A 25,385-nucleotide genomic window follows, 5' to 3' on the forward strand; every position below is an offset into this window, starting at 1 on the left:
GAAATGTTTTTGTGATTTCTGACCTTACAGATAAGTAAAATCAGGAATGATTTACTAAGATTTACAAGGCATTCTGGTCACTTAAAGATGTCACAGTTAAAGCTGTGTAGAGATATTTAATCAAATATTTAAAGTCACATCAATTATGACACGGGTGTGTCATAGCTCATGAATTAAAACATGAAATACAAGGTATTTTCCAATCCTCCAACCATGCTCTATAATTAAGTTGACAAACATACATACACCCATACAGGCACATACACAGTTGTCCGATATATGTACATGCATGCACGAACACACAAATACAGATGTTTACCATGTACATGTTCTATTATGTTTTTTGTATGTACATTTGTTTAGGCTCATTTCTTGGTATTAAATTATAAATGTTTTCCCTGAAGAAGGCTCATTCTCAGAAGTCAGTGATAATTCATCTATGTGAGGCCTTGTGAAATTTCCAGTATCCATGTTAGTATGTCTGTTGATGGTATTGCATAGCTTCTGTCATGTCTAGGAGGAGTTGCTATTTAACCCTCCCCATGTTCTGGAGATTCATAAACAGGAAGCTCTGAGATTTGGGTGTGAGTGGTGACTTCACATTTGAAGAAAATCTATGGTCTTATTTCTGAACTAAAGGTGACCCTTCCTTTTCTGCAAGCCAGAGGTGAGTTTTAAGATAAACATTATTTTGCTAGTGTATTTACCATTCTGGACTATGTATTCTAGACTATTACAAACATAGTTTCTTAAAAATTTTTATAGGTTATAATTATGCATCAACATGACAATCTATAAATGTCCATGGAAGAACTTTAAACACATAAAAATCTCTTAACCACTTAGACATCCTATGGTCTCCATTTTAGGGGAATTTAATACAAGGTATCATGTAATCTAGGTACACCTCAAATTTCTCTTGTGGATGAAGATTACGTCAATCTCATCCTTCTGCTTCAATATGCTATGTTCTAGTATTTCATAAATTTCTGTTATGCTCTACTTCATCCTAGACATATGTCAGCTATTTATTCCCAGCATGTATGAAGGTGTGTTTGATTAAGTATAAACCAGTTGCACTGGTGCTGCATTGGTGCATCTTGGAAATGGAGGCAAAGAGATTAATGGTACAGTTTCAAGTGAGTTCTATAGAACGGGGTGTGATAAATAAAACACTGTCCCAACATCAGAATTTTGAGGATTACTTGAAAAATACACATTTTCTAAATTTTAGTCCTTAATTATCATCTAATTTTGGACAGATTGTGTATTAATGTATTTGAAACTGGTTTCCTATATGCTATTAATGTACAATAGGGTATTGGGGGTGAAAGGGAATTAGAAAAGTTATATAATATTCAATGAAATACTTGTCTAATAATTTTACAGACTTGCTTCTCTTATCTACTGATTTAAACAGGTTCATACAGTTAAAGATTTGAAATTGCTTCTTAGTTCTTTTATTACCTTTCAGAGAAGCTGTTCATTTTTCTTTGTACATGTCATTTCAGTATGTGAATTTTATAAAATCTATTAAAGCATGCTTTTTGTAGAACAGTATCCAATTCTGAAATAAATTATATCTGTTCATATTATTTTAGACTAATGTGATGTCCTGCTGTCAATTTAGATTATAACTGAAGAAAGAAATTTTTAATGAATGTCGTGAAGTTTTATGGCCTTAGCTACCATGACTACCATCCTGTACTATTATAATAAAGCTGTAAATCCAAATAGCTGCAATTTAAAGGTAATGTAATCTTTTGTTGAAAAGAAGAACATTTTACAGAGACCTTGACTAGATTTATGATGACATGGGACCTTGTCTGAACACAATGATTTCAAAAATTGAGCTTAGAGTGACTCTGAAATCTAGTCAATTTGCCTCACTATATTATATTGCTTACTGTTCACAGTAGAATATTTTCTTAGGTGGGCATATTGGTACATACTTCTAATAACAGCACATGGGGTGCTGTAATGAGAAAATTGATATTTTCCAGGCCCAATTACTAAAGGAAAGCAAATAGTCATATTTGAAATGACAACATTGCATCCTCAGAATTGGAAGAAGTAGTGCACAGATTTTCTACTTTATCTAATATCTTTTATATAAATATTTTGTCTTTTTGCCTTTTATATTTGTTGAAAGCAAAAATGAAATGTCCTTGGATCACAAAAGGCATAGGCACCTGCTGACATGGATAACTATAAAATGGAGTTTCCAACTCATGAAAAGAATCAAAAGCACCTTTCTATATTTGTAAGTTATATCAATCAGAAGAAAAGGGTAATATTTATGGAGTATGTATATTGTGGAATGTGGTGAGTATGTCAAGAACCTGTTCTTTTAGAGTGTAGCAGTTCTTAACTATGTGAGAATTTTTTTTTTATTTAAAAAATAAGTTAGGTATTATTTACATTCTAGTATAGAATACTAAAAACTCATGACTAATTGTTAGCTGTGCCTATATTCTCATTGATTATTTAGCTGGTCATTCTTACAGTGCTTAAATAATTTCCTGTCTATGTTATTTTTTTTTTACATTGACATAATTGGCATGAACAATGTATTGGTAGGAATATTTTAGTTATCTTTTGTAAAATGTAAAACATAAATGCCATCAATTATATTAGAATGAAGAGTCTTCTGCAGGATGAAATGTGGTAATTTTTACTTTAAAGAGAAAGGAGGAACTAGGATTCATCTTCTATTGCCCAAGAATCCATAAGATAAGCAATGAGAGAGTGTTATAGAGCCACATGCTAAGGTAAATTTAAGAAATTTAGTAGTAAAGAAGCAAAAAGGAGAACAGTTCTTGGGATTAAATGTATGTTTATCTGTAGAACAGTTACAGTAACAGTAGAGTAATGGATTCTTGCTTTTGGGATATCTGTGGTTTAAAAATAACAGTTAAAATTGCTTCTTTAGCCCCTTGTTTCAAGAGTGGTTTTGCTTGCTGTTTACATCACTTCTGCACTTGGCTTTCCCTTCTGAAATCTTGAAAATGTTCAAGTTTCAAGTCATTTTTGTAGTTTATTGGAATCATCACTCTCCATATCTGTTAATGATGGTGTGTTGATAATTTCCCAAAAGGTTTTCTTTTTTCATATGTATGCATTTGCGTGTGTTATATAGGCATGTGCACATTGTAGTGGTATAAATGTATATACATGAATTCTTTTGAAGGTCACAAAGGTATCACCTTTTATCATTCTCCACTTAATAGATTGAGCTGGGTGTCTGTGTCTAGTTAGCCTTATGTCTTGATATCAACATCCCCTCTAATGCTAGGATTGCCTACAACTTACTATACCCACCTAGCTTTCACCTTGCTTACTATTCCAAATTTCTAGCTCTCACTTTTGAAGACAGAGAAGGCCAACCTTCATCCACTCAGAAGAAATATACTCTTTTTCTACTTATGTGATATATTTGTGACATTGCTTTACATATAATTATTTCAAATAATAGCTGAAATTAGAAGTTCTACATTGATCTGGGTATGTTAGAACACAACCTATGATACTGCACTCAAAAGGCCAACAAAAGATTGTTAAAAGTTTTAGTTAAATATGTACATAATGAGCTCTAGGCCAGCCAAAGCCACATAATGAGACTACAGCAAACTACCAAAAGAAAGAAAATTTAGGAATCTATGAACTCCAGAATAAATCAAGTACTAGACATAAAAACCTTAATTAGGTTATGATCCTATCACAGCTCTTAGGTGATCAGATACATTGCCTTTTAATAACATTTGTAAAGAGTTTTTATCAGCGAATTTTAGGAATGCCCTTATACTTGACAATTATAATATGAAACTTATACTCAGGCATACATTGTTTTAGTCATACACTTAATTACTTAGTACAAGTGTCAGGCGAATTCATATAGGTACTATCTATTTGAAATGTATATGAGCAATTATTTAAACGCAAATTTCAGAAGCATTCTTAACACAACAGCCAATTTGTCTTTAGTTGATTAGAATAAAAGGAATGATTAATCACTCTGGAAATTGTGAGTGGATGTTAGTACATTTTTGTATAGCATTATACTACATTGAAAATCAGTGTTTAGTGTAGCTACTTTCATTATTTGCTTATGGTCTGCTGTGTAACTTGCTTAAGCATCTGCATCCATTTTCCACTGTTTTATAACAATGAATTCTTTTCCTAAGGCATGGAACGTTGCTAAAAGAAATCTTTACATTAGACCTTACTTTAGATTGGTTTTTGGATTAAGAGAACTCATCATTTTTCTGTCTAAACTGATAGAGTATTCTAATTACAGGGATAATATTGATAACTTCCCTCTAGAAACTTAATATTCTGTCATTTCTTGGGAAACAATTGCTAAAGGTCTAGAATTTCGTTTACCATGACTTGACATGCATTAGTAAGCTCAGTCATTTTTAACATTTAATTGTACATAAATAAACTCTTTTCTTTAAATACTTCTTCAGTGCTTAGCTACTCAATAATATGCACTGAAGGATATTGGAGGGAAAAAGCCACATGTTGCTATTGGGCTCAGATCCAGGATTTTTGTTTCTTGAATATATGCCACCCTTGGGATAATCAAATGAGGTTGGTCACCTTCACTACCAAACCATGTCAGAAACAGAAATGCTGTTGTCATTCCAAAGAGAGCTTATCCTAGAGAAGAATACAAAGGGTCGAGTCATTAAATTACAGTCACCTTGCTTCAGACAATGGTTTCAGTGTACTAGCAGTGGAAAAATTATCTAGTTCGTGAACTCAGTCATATTTCATGATTTTCTTTTAGGTTTGTTTGTTTTTTTTCTCAGATAGGGTTTCTGTTTGTAGCTTTGCCTGTCCTAGAACAAGATCATCAAAATATTCAGTTACACATAAGGGTGGACAATGAATCACTTTCAAGGTGGGAAAAATTGCAGAGTAGAGTGTTTGCTTTGTTACATTGACAATATTTTTTTTTATTAACTTGAATATTTCTTATATACATTTCGAGTGTTATTCCCTTTCCCGGTTTCCGGGCAAACATCCCCCTCCCCCCTCGCCTTCCTTATGGGTGTTCCCCTCCCGACCCTCCCCCCATTGCCGCCCTCCCCCCAACAATCTAGTTCACTGGGGGTTCAGTATTAGCAGGACCCAGGGCTTCCCCTTCCACTGGTGCTCTTACTAGGATATTCATTGCTACCTATGAGGTCAGAGTCCAGGGTCAGTCCATGTATAGTCTTTAGGTAGTGGCTTAGTCCTTGGAAGCTCTGGTTGCTTGGCATTGTTGTACATATGGGGTCTCAAACCCCTTCAAGTTCTTTCTCTGATTCCTTCAACGGGTGTCCTATTCTCAGTTCAGTGGTTTGCTGCTGGCATTCGCCTCTGTGTTTGCTGTATTCTGGCTATGTCTCTCAGGAGCGATCTACATCCGGCTCCTGTCGGCCTGCACTTCTTTGCTTCATCCATCTTGTCTAATTGGATGGCTGTATATGTATGGGCCACATGTGGGGCAGGCTCTGAATGGGTGTTCCTTCTGTGTCTGTTTTAATCTTCATTGACAATATTTTTATGCAGAAGATTGAAACCTAGGTCATTGAGTATTGTTTTGTCCTTAGCATCAAAGTGACCAGTCACTTTTTTTTTTTATTTGGTTTGGTTTGTTTGTATGCATTTTGATACTGGTTCTCATCATGTAACTCATCCACACTGGCATCCAGTTTACAATATTTCTGTCTTGGTGTTGCAAGTGATCATTTTATAGGCTCACCACATACCTAATCCATTCATTCACTTATTCACTAGTGTGCCCTGTATACCTAACAGGACAACTAACTGCATACGTAACCAGTCCAGGAGATATTATTTTAGGCTGTATTTGGGCCCAGAATTTTATGTGAATCAATAGCTCTGACATAGAAGTACTCCCCTAAATCTTGAGGGTTTTTTTTTTCTATCACAGGCCCCTCAAACTATTGTACCAATAACAGGTGACCATACACCATGTTCATTCTTTTCAGCTTTTAAACATAACTTGAGGTGGAGGACCTTGGCTGGATTAATGATGAGCTGTGTTTACTGAGCATAATGAAATGACGCTCAAAATAATTACTCTGAAGTCTAGCCAAAGTGTCAGTTTAAGGACTTAAGTAACAAAACTTAAGTTCTTAGAATATGATACAAGATTTTCTCAAGGAGACTGGAGCTGTAGATCTTTACATATAGCAAGATTTAAAAGTATTTCACGTTATGTGTGTAAAGTGCCTTTGTGTTTCTAATACAATAAGTTTCACCTTCTTTTCTATATTAGAACTCAGAAGCTAGTGTACTTCCCAGTTATCCAATAAGTACCCTGTGTGATAGTTCCCTGAGCATGTTCCTAGTCATTTTGACTGTATTGTTACTAATATATGCATTGACCTTTTTTTGTAGAAGGTAGGAATTTTATGATTTTCCCACATGCTGAGGACAATTAGAGAGGATAATCTTTCTTTACTATCATAAAGCATTGATGGAGTGGTGGCTGTGTAATTGCCAATACTGATATGAGAAATATGTGGTAAATATTGTTTAATTTTTTGTCAGTGAGATAACTTACTATTCCTAAATTTGAACTCATGCTTGGGCAGTATCAGGATGGATAATCATCTGCATACCAGTTTGATTTTTGTTTCTGAAGTGTGAGGTTCCCTGAGCATTGTATATTAGCTACTGCTGTGGTGATTTATTAAGTATCCTATTCCTTCATAATTACTTCTGAATACTTGCATATCTACATGAATAAATAACAGGTAGATTTATTTTCCTATATGGTTTTAAAACAACACTAAACCTACAGGTTCTGGTAATTTATTGGTATAACTTCAGTTGAAATATACAATAACTTATTAGAATAATATGTGAAATGATTCAGAGTCAAATTAGAAAGATAATTTTATTGATTTTACTTTTTGGTTAATTAGTAAAATCAATTAGATTTTGACCAGTGTTCTGTTAAGGTGTTTTCCATTGAATGCTCTTGTAAAATAACTAATTACAAGGGAAATTTCTATAATACACTTGTTAAAGTGATTTTTTTTTTATGGAAGACAGGTCAGTGTTACTTTCATGTTTGAGTCATTGAGTCATTATTTTTAAGTACATTGGTGAAGTAATTCCAGTGTTATGGTTTGGCATTTTCTTGATAGTAAGAAATAAAATAAATAAAAGTAGAATCCCTGTAGTATAGATTATACTCTTATTGCTTAATGTGGCTTTCCTTTCAAGGAACAGGTTTCTTTTATCATTGCTACTATGCAGTTTTGTACAGTGTGCTTTATAACTAACACTCATGGTTATTTTTTGTCAGAGAATATTATGTTATATATATATATATATATATATATATATTTGAGAAGATTTTTTTTTGTCATGGTAGAATTACAAACATCGTGTTATGATATCTGCAGTTATACAGAGAATCATAGATCTACATATCCGATAGTGAGCCATGTTTATTTAATCATGTGAAGAAAAGTAATGGATTATGTTTTGCAGGATATTTGAAGATAATAAAATTTTTAGATCAATAAATTACTAAAATGCTTATTCAGGAATTTCTAGATTATTCTTTCATGGCAAATTAAGAGAATTTATGATAGTACCATTTGAAAAAGATTATATATGTGACAACTATTAACTGATTTTACTCCAAATATTTACTCCAAATATTTTGTGGATGAACCTAATGTTAACATAACACATCACAACCTTAATATACTAATGCGTATCTAAAAGAAATAAAACAGCATTTAAATGGAAATTTCTGGTCATACCTTATATTTGCACACTTGTTTTATATACAAATATATTTTTATCACAAAAATCTTAATTTAAATTAGAGTTGGATACTGAGAATAGATTAGAACTTTGGTTTTCAACAGAGTATAGTATATGAATTCTTAAGTATTATGGTACAGCAATTTTTCCTGTTTTTGGTTAATTAAGAACAGCTTAGTGGGGATGGGAGCATAGGGGAAGAACTGCTAGGCAGGGGAAAACTTTTTAAATTGGAATTGCTGAATCCTACTCTGGATTTGCAAATTTAGTCATGCCCAATTTATCAGTCTAACACTCAGCTCCTTTCTGCCTGTAGTTTTTTTTTTTTTTTTTAAATATGACCCAGCAACATTTGACAACTGAAAAAATATTGACAACTGGAAAAAAAAGATTTCTATCATTGTAGAAACAAAGCTACCTTCAACTACTGTATCCACATGGCATTACTTTTTTGTTTAATGAGTCTTTTAATAACAGAAGTATCAAAACATGTTATTTAGTTTACATGATGAGATTTACTTGGCCTTTGTTCCATTTTAATACAGCTACTTTTGCCCATAGACAGAATTTCTGATAATATGTTCCAAATATATTTTATTTAAAATTTTTGATGAATGCTTTTGAGTGGTAAAATATGTTCTACTAAGCCTCAATATAATGTTTCAACTGTATGCAGTGATTTGTTAGCATATTTCTTGTGTTTATGGATAGGTGTGTTAAAACCTGGATTAAATGTGTTCTGTACAAAAAGACAAGGTTATTTTTGTTGGTAATTAAGACTTGACTTCTGTGTAATTCTCATTGTGTGTAATTCTCATTATATTCTATAATGGTTTCAAGATAGTTATTTCTGAGTATAATTCAAGTACAAGTATTATATTGTCACTATTTGCTTAAAAGTATGAATGCTATAAGTGGCATGAAGTTTCATTTTATTTTTCTAATTACTAAAATGTGTGATATAATTTATTTTTCCAAATATCAAGATATATCAGAATTACATGCATTTTAGTCATCTGATACATGGTAGAAACAGAACTTTCTAAGTAGAGATTTTTATAACAAGCATCTAAAATTGTAAATGTATTAAGACGCACAAATTTTACAATGAAGATAACACATTGAGAGTTTATAAAGGGGATCATGGAGCTCATAATTTTTCATATTTGTTTGAAACTCAGGAATAATTTATAAATACTGTAAATTTATGCACTTCTTATAATAGTTGACTATTTTGTCATCTGAGTTGTACATATCAAGAATACCACAATGGGTATTTAGTTTGCTTTCTGAGAATTAATGAGACTACTGATTCAAACAGTTTTTTCAAAACCGTTTTTTAAATCAACATTCATGAAGATTTTGTGCTACCTCTTGGAACACTACAAAATTTTGTATGTGTTCCCATGTTGCATGACAATATTCAAGACAACTTTGTAAATAATAGTCAAATATAAAATTTGAACATCTAGTTTATCTAGATGTATAGAGTGTCACAGGGTACAATTTTGTAAATAACATCATTATAAACTTTCATGCTTTTTAATTTTTTAGTATAATTTTGTTGCTTGTTATTTGTTTTTCTGTTGTAGTAATGAAAGGCCATAATCTAAATATTTATATTTAGGCATTATAGGAAATATTTCTTTGAATAGTTTATTTTACATTTGTGAATTTGTTAATGCAGTATTGTATTTACCTTACATGACAGCGTTAAAACATGTTGTAAATATATATACACAGATATATATATATATATATATATATATATATATATAAATATATACAGATATACAATGTAAATAAATATATACAGATATTTATGTCAGGTTGAGAAACCAATTTTTACAAATGCATTCTTAATATAAGCTTGTAAATATTTCATTGTAACCTAACATTAAATTATACCAGTAAATTCTATTACAGTGGAATAGTAGATGACTACTATTAACTGTTAAATACAAACTTTTTATGTATAATTTCTCATGTAGAGAAGAATAAGCCAGGTCTTTTGTATACTGTAGACATGAAACAAAATTATAGGACAAACAAGGTGTTTTTTATCTCAAAGATAGATTAACTGTGAAAAAAGTATTTATGAATTATAAATTAATTTTAAAATTATAAATTATTTTTACTCGATTTTTTTCCATTGCCACATATATACAATTTCCCTGCAGTGATTATAGTCATAATATTATATATAGATTACATACTGTTTTATGTTTATGTTGTAGATTTCTATTTGTATTCCTGATTTACAAATTATAAAGGTAATATTTATTTTTAATTCAGTTAATTCTGCAATGTTATGACTGAATTCAATTTGTAGTAAATATAGATCATGTAACATTTTCCAAACATTTTTATGTATTTATGCATCTTTATATAATTTTAAAATTTTGTATATTTTTTAGCTAGTATTATTTAAGGTAAATATCTGGTATACCCTAAGAAAAAGCAGCCCATGTAACATTAAAGGCAATCAATAGAAAATAAAATCAGAGGTGGGATTAATGAGTAATATCCCAGTACATGACAGTACTATACGCAGCTCCCTCCGTACTCAGTTCAAGGACTGCCTGAGCTCATTAGGCTTTGTGTTAAAAGAAAGTGTGAAAATGAAGAAAAATGAACATCTCCCTACAACACAAAAGAAATTGTAAGAATTGTTTTTTTTTTTTTTTCATTTTTTGGTGTTACATCCTAAGATTTCATCATTCATGATCCTCAAATGTAATTTGATTTTTTTTTTCTTTTGTTGGCTAGTAAGGATAGCCAAATACAGATCTACCGAAAGACAATAAGGATTGTAGCTTAAGGTGGATGTAATTTAACAGGGAAATATTCAATAAAGTAGGGTTGCTGTATTTTAAATTGTTAAAAGGAACAAGTTACCTTATTTTAGTTCATACTAAATGAGGTAGTTAAGAAATTCCTGATTAAACATAGGTTGTGTCATTCAGGCAGTTAATACTTTTGTATCATAATATGTGTTATTTTACAGTAATAATTGAAGATTTGTGCAAGTGAATTAATGTAAACTGTACATGCTTGGAAATTGTTACGATACCATCTAGAATGAACAGTTTTAAGCAAACAGAAAACATGTTCAGGAAGAATGTTAAAATTCTAATACTTGTAAATAGAAAGAAGATGACATTTCACTGCCTTTGTGCTTCATGAGTGCTTTTGCAAATAACCATCAAAACAAGAAGAAAATATTGAAAAGGCAATTTGTGCCAATACTTTTGTCAACCTCATGGGAGTACTGGACTGCCTATCCAAGTCTATATGCCTTTATGGTTTTTCAATTTGTGAAGAATGTAAGAAACTTCAGAGTCTTATCAGCAAAGCATAGTACATTATCTAACAGAAAAGAGAAGATAAAGTTTTTGGTAAGTATTAAACTGTATTGTGAGTGAAGCTTATATGAGTTAAATATACTGTTTTAGCTAGGGTGTAATGCTGAAAGACACCGAATGTGGCAATTCTTATGAATGAAAATAATTAATGGTGATATCTTACAATTTTAGTGAATTCATAATGTGAAACATGGCAGTGTCCTGGCAGATAATGGTGTTAGAGGAGCTGAGATTTCTACATCATATGATTAATAGTCAGCAAGGAGAAACTGTGTGCCACACTGGACATAGTGTCAGTATAGGAAACCTTAAAACCTGCCTCCTCCCCTACCCCTGAAACAGGTCATGCTTCTTAATAATGTCACTCCCTATGGACTGAACTTATGAATCTATGGGACAATTCCTATTCAAATTACCACACATATAACTAAGAAAAAGTCTTAAAGAATAAAGTTTGTTTTTGTTATGTTACACATAGGATAAATTGCAAGCTTTCTATTACATTTTTCTTCTTAGAATATAACCCGGGATCAGAAACAGGCTGAGCCACCTTTGCACTCATGCCAATTACTTATTATTTAAGTGAATACTAGGATAGTATTTACTTTATTGTATGTGTTTGACTTACGTCATGGATCTCTAGTTGATATTCAGATATTCTTAGATCCTTCAAAATTACCTATTTCCAATTTAACTAGTAACATCATTTAAATAAAAATGTAGTGTTCAAGAAGATAATTTGGCTGATAGCACACCAACTATACTTATTAATGACATGAGGTCTGTTCCCATCTACCAGTTGCTGCCTAAGACTACAGCTCAAGGGTATAACTTGCCTCAGGCACCTGCTCCATATACAGGTACATATACATGAATTTCAAGTAAGATGCTAGGGTCTTCTTACTTGCTTATTAAATACATTCACTACATTTTCAGAGGACTCCATTTAGGCATTTTACCACATCTGTCTTTGTAGGAACTGAAGCCTCTGCTTTGTGAAGTCTCACATACACATAACAATTGGAAAATTGATGGAAATATTTAGTATTAAATGCAAATTGTTGTTTTTTCAAGACATGGCTGATCCTCAATTGTTTCATATATATCCTACTTTGTATTGCATCCTTTATTTTTCAGGTGCTCATGATGACTTACTAGTCCTAACCTGAGAACAGCTGATGGAAGTGTGAGAAAATATACATTCCTGAAAACTCGAAGTAAGAAAGGATTTGCCATTTTTTTTTTCATTAGGCCAAGTAAGGTCATATTTTTTGAAATATTGTTTCCACACATTCTGATTTTCTGAGGTAAATTAATTGTTTGCAATGATGAGTATGGAACTCAGGTCTCCCTTATACTTACAGGACAAGTGTTCTATAAAGGAAATACAACTGTAGTTTGAGTCTCTTTATTTTATAAATGTTTGAGAATCATGGTAAGCTATCATCAAATACCTATGTAGTTGAGGATAAACATGAGCTTCTGATAACATTGTTTACCAATCTCATACACTGGGACTCTGCAGTTGTCAGAATTAAGAGCATTTGTTCAGGCCGAAAAAGTACCAGTTAACACAATTTTCAGACTTTTCATATAGTCTTTTTAGGAAGACATCTTAATAAAGTAGTGATTTAATATATGTATACACATTATCATTTTGTTAATTGTCTTACATATTACAATAGTTTCTTCACTTGTTCCTTATTAAAAAATGCATTAACAGGGCTGGAGATAGGGCTCAGCCCGTAAGATAGTTAACTGCTCATCTAAAACCCCTGAGTTCAATTCACAGCAACCAGAGGGTGGTTTAAAACAATCTACAATGGGATTTGATGCCCTCCTTCTGTTAATGTGTCTATAGACAAATAGTGTACTCACATATATAGAGGAAAATCTTTATAAAAGCCAAAGAAATAAAACAAACAAATTTGAAGTTTTAGAGATAGTAGTTAGTGAGTACTGCTTATGCAAATTCCCAAAGTTTAGTACCTAGCAACTACGCATGGTAACTCATGAGCATCATACATATACACAGGCAAATTAGGGTTCAAAGTTTAATAGGAATTCCATAATTTTAAGGGACAACATGGCAACAGGAACATGATGCTGATGATCAATCCTTTGTGAGAAGTCAGAATGATCATATAGGGAAAATGAGTTTGGCAAAACAGGCAAAACACAACTTAAAATTGTACCATGAGAATGTTTTTGTCAAAATAACAGGGATAATGACTGTACACAAAGAAAATTAAAATAGCTAAACAAAATAGAAAACTGACAGCACAAATCAAAAGAACACTAGAGTAATAACAATACAAATTTCTTGTATAAATAAAATTCTTTTTAGTAAACAAGATAATAATCTCATGTCATAAAAATAGGTTTTTATAACAAAAATGAATGGTATCCTTTGAAAATGAACTAATAGTTATCATTTTCTTCCTTTGTCCTTTCAGGTGGTTATCAAATCTTGGTTCTACAGCTGATATAATGATCTGAAAGGTTGCAGAGAGTAAACACTCTTGTGAATCATCATAATAGAACTCAGATATTTGGATAGAGACTGGAATTTTGATTTGAAGACAATTTATAAATATTTTCTGATTGTTAATTTGGAATTAACTCAAGAAGTAGAGACACTACTACATGGATAAGAATTGAATGATTGAATTGACATTGGCATCATCTCAATGTTTTCATAAGTATGAAGTATATTTCATGATACTTTTAAAGTTAATTATAGAGATTGTTTTCAATGATTTTCTATTTATTAAAGGGTTTAAGTAATGTGTAGCATATTCTGATTTGAGTGGTGACATTATAGAAATATACCATTTACAGTTAGAACTGTATGGTGCTTTACTTTTATAGTGCATTCCTAACTTTTGGGGATTTCTGGTACATACAGTTTTAGCTTATTTTAAATAATTCCATCTTTTTTATCGGTCAAGATAATAACTTCAAAGTTACATGTCAAATTTCTTTTACTTTGAAATGCATTGGCTATGTATACAAGGTCGACATTTGATTAAATGCCTTAGCATTTACCAGGACTCTCATTTATATATTTATGTATGTATTTATGTATGTATTTATGTATTTACTATTAAAGTATTAAATCATTACGTTACTCATTTCATTGTCTTGTTTGAGTTTCCATGCTGAGTATCTACATTCGTGCATTTGTAATTGAGTCTGCATGTCATGTATGTCACATGAAACATTATGTGTTTTATTAATATGTTGTACATAAATTATGCATTAAATATGTGTTCTCTTATGCCATAGTTTTGTGTTTTTCTTTTGCAATCATTTTTTTGTTCATATCATACTTACCTGTCTTATCACCCTCGTTTTTATCAGATCTTTTTCCGTCTCTTTTTGATCTTCATTATTAACGTGCTGGAGTATTTAATAATGTTTCTAAATATGTTGTCATATTTTAGCATATTAGAAAACACAATTTGCTTTATGTCTATATTCTTTCTTTTCTATTGTTAATTACTGATGATTTATACTGTCTTACCTGTCCTATTTAGTTCAGACTTGTTTCTCTTATTTTTCAGAATATTCACTGTAGTCAATTTTTTCCTCAGAATTGATGCTTACAAATACTTGTCAACTTGGAGAAATACACTTTTAGTTTTATTTGCATCACACTTAATAGATTAGAGAATAGATTGCTTTAAATTTATTCTTCATATACAACCTCAAGGTATGTCATTCTGTTTGTAACTAAATGTTTTCTTACCTATACATTCCATATATTTCACTACTATAATGTCTGGTAAAATGAAGTCAATATGTGGATATATGAAAGTCACTTTCATATTTTTATATAATCTACATTAAATATATATAATGTTAATGTTTTACTATCATTTGATTACAAATAAGTGAATTTGGAATTATTTTTGGAATGCACGAGCAAGAAGTACTGTTGCATTCTCGTATTGGTAGGTAATATTCCATGTTAATTCTGCAATGTCTATGTTGGTTTAAATGTTTTGGGAATTAAGTTATCCTACTTAAAATATAGCCTGTACCACATTATGATATAGTTCAGATTGGACTTGAACATTCACGAATTCATTTCCTCCGTGCCTCACTCAAATAAAAGTTAAGATTTCTGAGCATTGAGTAATATTGAATTTTATTCTTTGGGCTAGAGAGATATGTAAGCAATTTAGATTACACACAGAGTTCCATTCCTGGCACCTACTATGTAGGCCCAACACGCCTAAAACTGCAGGTGCAGTTACAAGTTACAGCAGCACCTCTCCTCTCTGGAATTTAAACTCATGTTCATATACACTGACATAGGCACATAGTAGCAATAATTACTTGTAACCCCTTTTTAAAAAATAAGTCACATTTCCTAAACAAATGCATTTTTATATATTTGTATTTAACAGTATTCTGTGGTTTCTTTTCCCCTGAGACCATTTAAGTGGCATAGGTTATTTAACAAGGTTATAGTTTGTTAAACTCTGGGGTTTAGTAGTATATTCATACAATCTCTATTTTTTCATTAGGTAGGGCTGTTAGTATTTTGATGCCAGACTACATGAAGGACTTTCCCAAAATTGAGCCATAAACATAAAAGATTAAAGTAATTGTGTAAAGAATTTTTTGTTTTGAACTTCATCATATATTGAAATGTTTAACTAAGTTCAGAAATTAATTTGAGTATATCAGTATTAACTAATATATAAGCCTTATTCATATTTGTGAGCCTTATTGAGTTTTTATTTCTATATAATGGTTTTATTATATTTGACACACATCAAATTAGTGAAACAATTGTGTCATTCTTAACATTTTTTGAAAAGTGCCTATAGAATTTAATTTTTATGTGTATGAAACTGGCACCTATAATTTGGGAATATATGCATATTCCTCAATTGAAAAATATGTGTGTTTATCAGGCTCTAACATGAAAGACTTCATTACTTCTGTTTTTGTTTCTGTGGTATTTTGATTTCATTTAGTGCTCCCACTTACAGGATTTTTTTAACATGAGTAAGGCTACATCACTGTATCACTTTATTCCGAGCAACTATTTGAATTGTCTATAGATTCCAAAGAAGTGTATAGTTATGTGAAACATACCCCATAAAAATCCACTTCCCATTTCATATCCCAATGACAGCATTTCTCAGCTCTTGGCCATACTTGTGCTCTTGAATTTTGAAACCTCCCTCTCTTTTAAGGTCTCTGAGCCTTCAGTGCATCAAAAAGCTGCTCAAACACTTTTGAGCACCTCCTTTGGCTTGGTATTGCCTGCTTCACTAGTGATAAAGTTTTTCTCTTACATTAAATAAAATTAAGCAATTGTTTAATTTAATTTGTACCATTTGGCTCATTGTACCTGGAAGTCTGGTTTGTTGCTTGCTGTATTCATAGCAATGTGATCATGAATGAATTTTTACCTCGAAGCACATTCCATCCTGAAGAAAGCTAGCCAGTATGGATAAAAATTCATCTCAGTTTATGTATGATAAAAATATGTTATAAACCTAAGATGTGATACAATATGCAGCATATTAATTTTGGGTGACAAGAGCAAATTCAGGAGCCTGTTTGATTTTTAATCTTTTGACCTTAGAGTCTCACTGATACCACCATGCATATGAGTATTTTACATCAGGCACTAAGGTTTAAAAACATGACTTCTGGAATCACCATTTTCTACATGTCAGTAAACACATACATACATACATACATACATACATACATACATACATACATACATACATACATATACGTTTGAAAAAATCTATAATCCTACCTATATATGTTCTCTCCTTCGATTATAGAGCCATTCTAACTTCCAGTATTTTCAGTTAAACCCAAATTAAAAATTTAAGGTCTATTATTAATAGGGAATAGAAAACAAGAAATTTGTATTCCTGCACCTTGGATTCACCTCATTCTATAGTTTATTCCTTTAAAAATCCATATGACTCTATGACTTTTTTAAATGTTTCCTTTCAAGTGTCATTTATATGCTACTTAGTAATCTTCAAGCTAAAAAATTCCTCCTATTCTATAAGCTACCCATCTCTTGAGTTGTGAACTGGTATGCTAAGCACATGTAATGTCAAAGAAACAAAAACAGAAAACATGAGACAAAGAAGTCCAAGGTTTCCATTGAGATTGTTTTGTGTTGGATAGCTTCTGATCAACATGCAAGTTTTCTACTAAAAGTGCTTTGTCATCAGTGAAACTTTTTGGTGAAAATTAATGTTTCATTTGCAAGCAATTTAGCTCCTAGAGGTAGCTTTGGCATTAAGGAGTGATACATGTTTCTACTTTGACTTTCAGCTGTGGGGGCATAGCTGATAAAGACACATGTGTGCTGTGTGCATGATGCTACATTTTCATATGTGACTTTCTTATATTGTACTTAGATGGCCTTGATCCTTGGTGTTTGATCCACACCCTCTGGCCATTACATCCTTCTCTCTTCTGAGAACTGAGGGGTAGGATTTGATAGAGACATCCCCTTTAGCTATGTACACTTCAGGATGTTGTATGGTCTTGAGCAATTAGTATCTTCTGGTCAAGTTTGGGAATAACCACCTGTAGTCTTTGTGTAGTCCAAGTTGCTTGGGGATTCCCATTGGACTTCTTTTTACAACAATTCAACTACATATACAATAATCCCAACTTCCTTTGATCATTAGATTGCCAATTGGGCCGTTTGCCTCCTTTTTTGGTGATATCAGATAGATTATATCCCTTTGCTTGGTCCCCACATATTCGTAACTATTTTTCTTTCCAATCTGTATATTGAAATCTTTATTTGGTGATGGGAGGTGTCAGTTGGCCTATATTCTCTATTGTAATTTGGTGATTTCTTTTAAGGTTTTGTTCATATATGTTCTGTGAGGGATTATGCTAAAATTTTGGTGGGGATTATGTTGAATCTTCACATTCATTTTCCCAAAATAGTAATTTAATCCTAATGATCCATGGATATAAATATTTTCATCTTTTGATAACTTCTGCAAGTTTTTCACTTGCTTAGTTATTACCTCAATTAATGTTTATAGAGATTTCTGTGTAAGGAATTGGTTTTTCTTTCTCAGTCCTTTTGCAATTTGTTCATATAACTATATGTATTATTATTTTTCCTGTTTCCAAATAACCATCATAAAAAGAATGGGCAGTGTTCCTTTTATATCTGTTGTATGAAATAATTTAAGGAATATTGCACTTAACTTGATTTTGAAATTCTGGTGAGAGAATTTTATCCGTCCTCTCTCACTGTTTTCTACCCTCTTTGTGTCTCTTTCTAGCTTTTTATTTTTTACTGGAAAAAATAGATACACACCTTCAGTCTCTAGAAGGAGAAGCAGGGTATATCTCTCTGTTCAAGTGTTTTTTGACAGTAAATTCCACTGTAGACAGGCCTGCACATTATAATAAAGTAAGTTTCATTTCTGATTCTGCTAATTTGGGTCCTCTTTTTCTTTTGGTTAGTCATACTAAGGGGTTCACAATCTTTTTTTAGCTTCTTAAAGAACTAGATCTTTGGCTTATGTATTCGTTTATTATTATAGTCTTTAATTTTGTTTTGATTTCTGCCTTAATTTTTATTTGTATCCAATGTGTTTTGAGTTATTTCCCCATATATTGCAACTTTAATCACTTTATCATTATTTTGATCTTTTAGGTATTCATTCTTTATTGGATATTTTTTAATTTACATTTCATATGTTATCCCCTTTCCACCAACCACCCATCAACCCCTTTTTAACCTCCTGGCCCAGACATTCCCCTACACTGGCAGGTCCAGCCTTGGTAGGACCAAGGGCTTCTTTTGGTGCGGAACAAGGCCATTATTCTGATTTGTAGCCAATTAGAACTACAAATTTCCAACTTGGGCCTGTTTTCAGTGTGTTGTGTCCTAGAGGTTTCGTTGTTTTCATTTCTATTTTCGTTCCAGGGTTTTTTCCTTCCCTTCTTAATTTCTTCTATTAACTGTTCACTATTTAGTAATGGAGTCATTTCCTCAGAGAGTTATTTGGTCTTCATTAGTTGAATATCTGTTAAAGGTTGTTTTGTTGTCAAGTTTAAGTTTTAGTGCAGTTTGGTGAATTAGAATACAAAGAGCTATTTTTTTTTGTTTTTGTTTTTGTTTTTTTGTTATATGACGATTTGTTTCAGGCCTCTATAAGATTTCATTTAAGAACATTTGCTTAGCCTTGATTGTTCTGATACTTCCTATTTATATCAGGCTGCCCTCAAAAATCATAGTGATTCATACATTTGCCTCTTCTTTTTGTGTCTTAGAATTAAAGATCTGCCCTACCATACATACAAGTAAAGGTCTTTGATTTTGGTTTCTTTTTGATTGTTTAGTGCTTCTTTCTTTTCTCGTTTATAATTTAGGCCTCAAAGACTTTTAATTTAGTCCTCTTAGGACTGTTTTGTGTTTTCTTTTGTATTTTTGGGTTTTTTTTTTGTGCTCTGTATTTTTTTTAGTATTTTAAGGATCGATTTTAGTTTATTGTAGAAATTATTATTTTTCTTTGTCTTTTTAATGGCAGGCAGCATTTAGTAATTTTTTTTTAATCTCCATGAATTTATTTCTCTGTTGTGTTCTGCTCTTGTTTTTAATCTCCATGAATTTATTTTTCTATTGTGTTCTGCTCTTGAATTCTCTAGCTCTTACTGTGCTCAGATTCATTATAAAATGATATTTCAATTTTACTAGAGTGCTTATTTTATATAATGTTTCTTTATTTCTTTCCTGAAAAGAAAGATGAAGAGACCATTTTTACCTCTCCTGATAAAAGTAGTTTAATGCCATTTTTCACATTGTAGCATTGTGATGCCAGCTGATTTGCTAGGTCCATTTGTTTTGGGTAAGGATATTTAACATTACACACTGAGATAGTGCCAGTCTTTTAGGACAAGATAAGTTTCTTGGAGACTGCCAATGGATGAAATCAGTAAATTAATATTTCATGAATAAATACAAAGTATGTTCATTATATTCATCTCTTCTTAGTCCAATGAACTCTTTCCACCGTTTTGGCCTGTTCCTCATTTAACATTGGTACCTCGTTATCTGTCTAGGAAATTGTCCATTTCCTGCAGATTTTCAAGTTTTGTTCAATATAGGCTTTTGTAGTAAGATCTGATGATTTTTTGAATTTCCTCTGACTCCGTTGTTATGTTTCCCTTATCATTTCTTATTTGGTTCATTTGGACACACTCTCTGTGTCCTCTCGTTAGTCTGGCTAAAGTTTTATCTATCTTGTTGATTTTCTCAAAGAACCAGCTTTTGGTTCTGTTGATTCTTTGTATAGTCCTTTTTGTCTCTACTTGGTTGATTTCAGCTCTGAGTTTGATTATTTCCTGCCTTCTACTTCTCCTGGGTGTATTTGCTTCCTTTTGTTCTAGAGCTTTTAGGTGTGGTTCAAGTTGGCTGATATATGCTCTCTCCTGTTCTTTCTGCAGGCACTCAGAGCTATTAGTTTTCTTCTTAGCACAGCTTTCATTGTGTCCCATAAGTTTGGGTATGTTGTACCTTCATTTTCATTAAATTCTAAAAAGTCTTTAATTTCATTCTTTATTTCTTCCTTGACCAGGTTTTCATTGAGTAGAGCATTATAGAGCATTGTTCAACCTCCATGTATATGTGGGCGTTCTTCCCTTGTTGTTGTTGAATACCAGCATTAGCTCATGGTGGTCTGATAGGACGCATGGGATTACTTCTATCTTTCTGTATCTATTGAGGCCCGTTTTATGACCTATTATATGATCAATTTTGGAGAAAATACCATGAGGTGGTGAGAAGAAGGTTTATTCTTTTGTTTTAAGATAGAATGTTCTTTAAATATCTGTCCATTTCGTTCATGACTATTCTTAGTCTGTCTATGTCTCTGTTTAATTTCTGTTTCCATGATTTATGTTGATGAGAGTGGGGTGTTGTAATCTACTATTATTGTGTGAGGTGCAATGTGTGCTTTGAGCTTTAGTAAGGTTTCTTTTATGTATGTAGGTGCCCTTGTATTTGGAGCATAGATATTTAGGATTGAGAGTTCATCTTGGTGGATTTTTCCTTTGATGAATATGAAGTGTCCTTCCTTATCTTTTTTAATTACTTTTAGTTGAAAATTGATTTTATTTGATATTTGATATCTTCTGACCATTTGCTTGGAAAGTTGTTTTCCAGCCTTTCACTCTGAGGTAGTGTCTGTCTTTGTCTCTGAGGTGCGTTTCCTGTAGGCAGCAGAATGCAGGGTCCTCATTGCGTATCCAGTTTGTTAATCTATGTCTTTTTATTGGGGAGTTGAGGCCATTGATGTTGAGAGATATTAAGGAATAGTGATTATTGCTTCCTGTTATATTCATATTTGGATGTGTTATGTTTGTGTGCTTTTCTTCTCTTTGTTTTGTTGCCAAGACAATAAGTACCTTGCTGTTTTCTAGGGTGTAGCTTGCCTCCTTATGTTGGGCTTTACCATTTATTATCCTTTGTAGTGCTGGATTTGTAGAAAGATATTGTGTAAATTTGGTTTTGTCTTGGAATATCTTGGTTTCTCCATCTATGTTAATTGAGAGTTTTGCAGGATACAGTAACCTGGGCTGGCATTTATGTTCTCTTAGGGTCTGTAAGACATTTGTCCAGGATCTTCTGGCTTTCATAGTCTCTGGTGAGAAGTCCAGTGTGATCCTGATAGGTCTGCCTTTATATGTTACTTGACCTTTTTCCCTTATTGCTTTTAATATTCTTTGTTTTGTGCATTTGGTGATTTGACTATTATATGTATTGGAGGTGTTTCTTTTCTGGTCCAATCTATTTGGAGTTCTGTAGGCTTCTTGTATGTTTATGGGCATCTCTTTTTTTTTTTTTCAGAGCTGGGGACTGAACCCAGGGCCTTGGGCGTGCTAGGCAAGCGCTCTACTGCTGAGCTAAATCCCCAACCCCGGGGCATCTCTTTCTTTAGGTTAGGGAAGTTTTCTTCTATGATTTTGTTGAAGATATTTACTGGTCCTTTGAGCTGGGAGTCTTCACTCTCTTCTATATCTATTATCCTTAGGTTTGATCTTCTCATTGAGTCCTGGATTTCCTGTATGTTTTGGACCAGCAGCTTTTTCCGCTTTACATTATCTTTGACAGTTGAGTCAATGATTTCTATGGAATCTTCTGCTCCTGAGATTCTCTCTTCCATCTCTTGTATTCTGTTGGTGATGCTTGTATCTACAGCTCCTTGTCTCTTCTTTTGGTTTTCTATATCCATGGTTGTTTCTCTTTGGGCTTTCTTTATTGCTTCTATTTCCATTTTTAATTCCTCGACCTGTTTGATTGTGTTTTCTTGTAATTCTTTCAGGGATTTTTGTGATTCCTCTCTATAGGCCTCTACTTGTTTATTTATGTTTTCCTGCGTTTCTCTAAGGGAGTTCTTTATGTCTTTCTTGAAGTCCTCCAACATCTTGATCAAATGTGATTATAAATCTAGATCTTGCTTTTCCGGTGTGTTTGGATATTCAGTGTTTGCTTTGGTGGGAGAATTTGGCTCTGATGGTGCCATGTGGTCTTGGTTTCTGTGACTTGGGTTCCTGTGCTTGCCTCTCACCATCAGGTTGTCTCTGGTGTTACCTTGTTCTAACATTTCTCACAGTGGCTAGACTGTCCTTATAGGCCTGTGTGTCAGGAGTTGTAGCCCTGTTTCCCTGTTTTCTTTCAGCCAGATATTGGAACAAAGTTTTGCTTTCGGGCATGTAGTCTAACCTGTCTACTGGTCTTCAGCTGTTCCTGTGGACCTGTGTCCTGGGTCCACCAGGCAGTTTGCTTGGAGAAGAAAAGTTGGTCTTACCTTGGACAATGTAATAGTCTGTGTTGGATTAGATACCTCTGAGATCTTCCTGAGTCTTAACTGTTCGGGATATATCATATATCTTGTCCTGATCTTAACATTTAGCAATCCCCATCTAATGGGAGCATTGTTCTTTCACACAAAGTAGTTAAATTTTAACTCTTACAGATTACTGTTTTTTTAAATATATTTTTTTCATGAATCATTAGTCTGTTGACTATCCCCAACTCTTCTTTTACCCTTGAGTCCCACTTAACTATTTATGTCTTAGTATTCCTGGCCCCATCTTGTATGCTACCATCCCTTGATATGTTTGTATAAAGTGCTACAAGATAAATTGGCTTCTACATGGCTTTATGTACCTTCTTAAACCTGATATTTTTATACTTGAACATTCTTCTCTGATTAAGCGATTCCCTCACCAGGATTACACTTCAGAATTTATTATTAATACCACACACTTTGCCCTAGCTCTTAACATATCACTTTTTAAATGACCTTTCCTTTCTGAGACTTCTTAATTGTGTTCCATGCTAAATATTCAATGCAAGAAATGAGATCTGAAGCTAGGGTTCATATAGGGGAAAACTATGTTTACCTTACTCGGTCTTGTTAAAATCCTTTCCATTTTTTATCAGTTACAAGAATAAGATTTTCTTTAGCACTAATCTTCCATAGTATTTGTATAATGATTATCTCTTGTCATTCATCTGTTTATGAACATCTTTAAGTTCCACTTCCTAGTTATTAGGGATAGAGCAGCGATGAACAGAGATGTGTATATATTCTTTATAGTAGTACATAAAGTCCTTTGGGTATATGTCCAGGACTAATATAACTGAGTCACATAGCAGTTGTACATTTACTCAGTGTATCATTGGATATTCTGGAACTCTCTCTTTAGAAATGGATGGTCTTTTACTCAGGTATCTACTTGCCTCTGACCTGAGTGCAGTGATTAAGGTGTTAACCACCACTAATCAGCTGATAGTTGGACTCCTGAGTGCTGTGATTAAGGTATTCACCACCACTACCCATACTGCTTTCAAAATTGTCTGGGATAGTTCATATTTAACAGCAACAGTGTGTATGAGATTGATACAAGATTGATGTCCTTTTTTTTTTTTTTTCGGAGCTGGGGACCGAACCCAGGGCCTTGCGCATGCTAGGCAAGCGCTCTACCGCTGAGCTAAATCCCCAACCCCCAAGATTGGTGTCCTTTATGCATTGTTAAATATAATCTTTCTAACTATACATACACACAAACCATAGCCCCTCCCCACATTATACACATAATATCTATGTGTGTGGTGTGTGTGTATGTACGTGAATATATGACTATAAGACTAGGAGTGGTATAACTGAATTATATGGCAAGTATTATTTCTTTTTCTATTTTTTATTTTTCAAGATAGTTTATCTCTGTGTACTTCACACTGTCCTGAAACTCACTCTGCAGATATATCTGTTCTTATCAATATATGTTTATATTATAATATATGTGCATATATACATATGTACACACATTCATATTTACATGGATGCATACTGTAATATACCTATATGTAAGTAAGATACACACGTATGTGCACATGTTAGTACCTGTAAATTCTTCACTCTTCAATGGGCCTTAAATTCAACTGGACAGCTCTTTGTTACCACTGACTTGTGAGTGTTCCTTATTTTATGTTAATATTATGTCATTCTGGTGACTATCATAGGTGGTATCAAAGGTAAAACATTTTAATTGAATAATTGATAACTGATGAAATGGTATTGATGTGGAATAATGAATTAGTATGGATATTAGAAATATAATCAAACTTTATCATATGAAGGCAAAATGTTCTTTGACTTCAACCTGACTAGATTGGATGCTTTATAGAATTCTAATTGAATGCTATAGGAATTGAAGATCAGTAGAGTATTATATTTTGTATTTGTAATCGCAACACTAAGGCTAAATCGGCAAGGTGAGAATAAGTACAACATGGCTACTTAGTATGTCTCTGACACAAAGAAGCAAACAAAAATTATGTTTCTATTGATGTTTTAAGGATAATTGATAAGGTGAGACTAGAGGTATGAGATACCTGTTAAGAGCATATGTTGCTCTTGCACACAATCTAGGCTTTGGTTCCCAGCATATATGAAAGTTCACAATAACTTGTAACACCAATTCCATGATAACTTTATGCTCTCTTGTCTTCTGATAAAGGCATGCACATCCTTGCAAGAAAAGTACTCGTGTACATAAAATAGAAGTAACAAATTATAAATAACAAATCAAGCAGGGCTGGAGAGATGGTGTAGTAGTTAAGAGTCTGTGCTATTTTGTAGTTTCCATGGGCACTACACTTGTATACAGGACATATGGACATAA

The 25,385-nt window shown here is 32.7% G+C and overlaps 1 long non-coding RNA gene and 2 other non-coding genes across 5 annotated transcripts in view; all 3 read left to right on the plus strand.

Moving 5' to 3' along the window:
- The first annotated feature begins 281 nt into the window (after window positions 1–281).
- The window catches only part of LOC116892031, a 38,758-nt gene continuing 13,654 nt past the window's right edge, over window positions 282–25,385 (plus strand). Inside the window, exons 1-6 of one of the 3 annotated variants that reach the window (XR_004386902.1) lie at window positions 282–1,750; window positions 2,153–2,263; window positions 10,808–11,198; window positions 12,303–12,382; window positions 13,622–13,867; window positions 14,732–14,880. This is a non-coding gene — a long non-coding RNA (uncharacterized LOC116892031). Of the gene's footprint in view, window positions 2,264–5,625; window positions 6,542–10,807; window positions 11,199–12,302; window positions 12,383–13,621; window positions 13,868–14,731; window positions 14,881–25,385 lie in introns of those variants that run through there. The other 2 variants (XR_004386901.1, XR_004386903.1) reach the window with 2 other exon arrangements.
- Window positions 1,802–1,873, plus strand: LOC116895090. The gene has a single exon (XR_004387256.1). It is a non-coding gene; the product is annotated as a small nucleolar RNA SNORD107 (small nucleolar RNA).
- LOC116895075 lies at window positions 6,038–6,104 on the plus strand. The gene has a single exon (XR_004387244.1). It is a non-coding gene; the product is annotated as a small nucleolar RNA SNORD64 (small nucleolar RNA).

Source organism: Rattus rattus, chromosome 2 (genome assembly GCF_011064425.1).
Source record: "Rattus rattus isolate New Zealand chromosome 2, Rrattus_CSIRO_v1, whole genome shotgun sequence".
Taxonomy (NCBI): domain Eukaryota; kingdom Metazoa; phylum Chordata; class Mammalia; order Rodentia; family Muridae; genus Rattus; species Rattus rattus.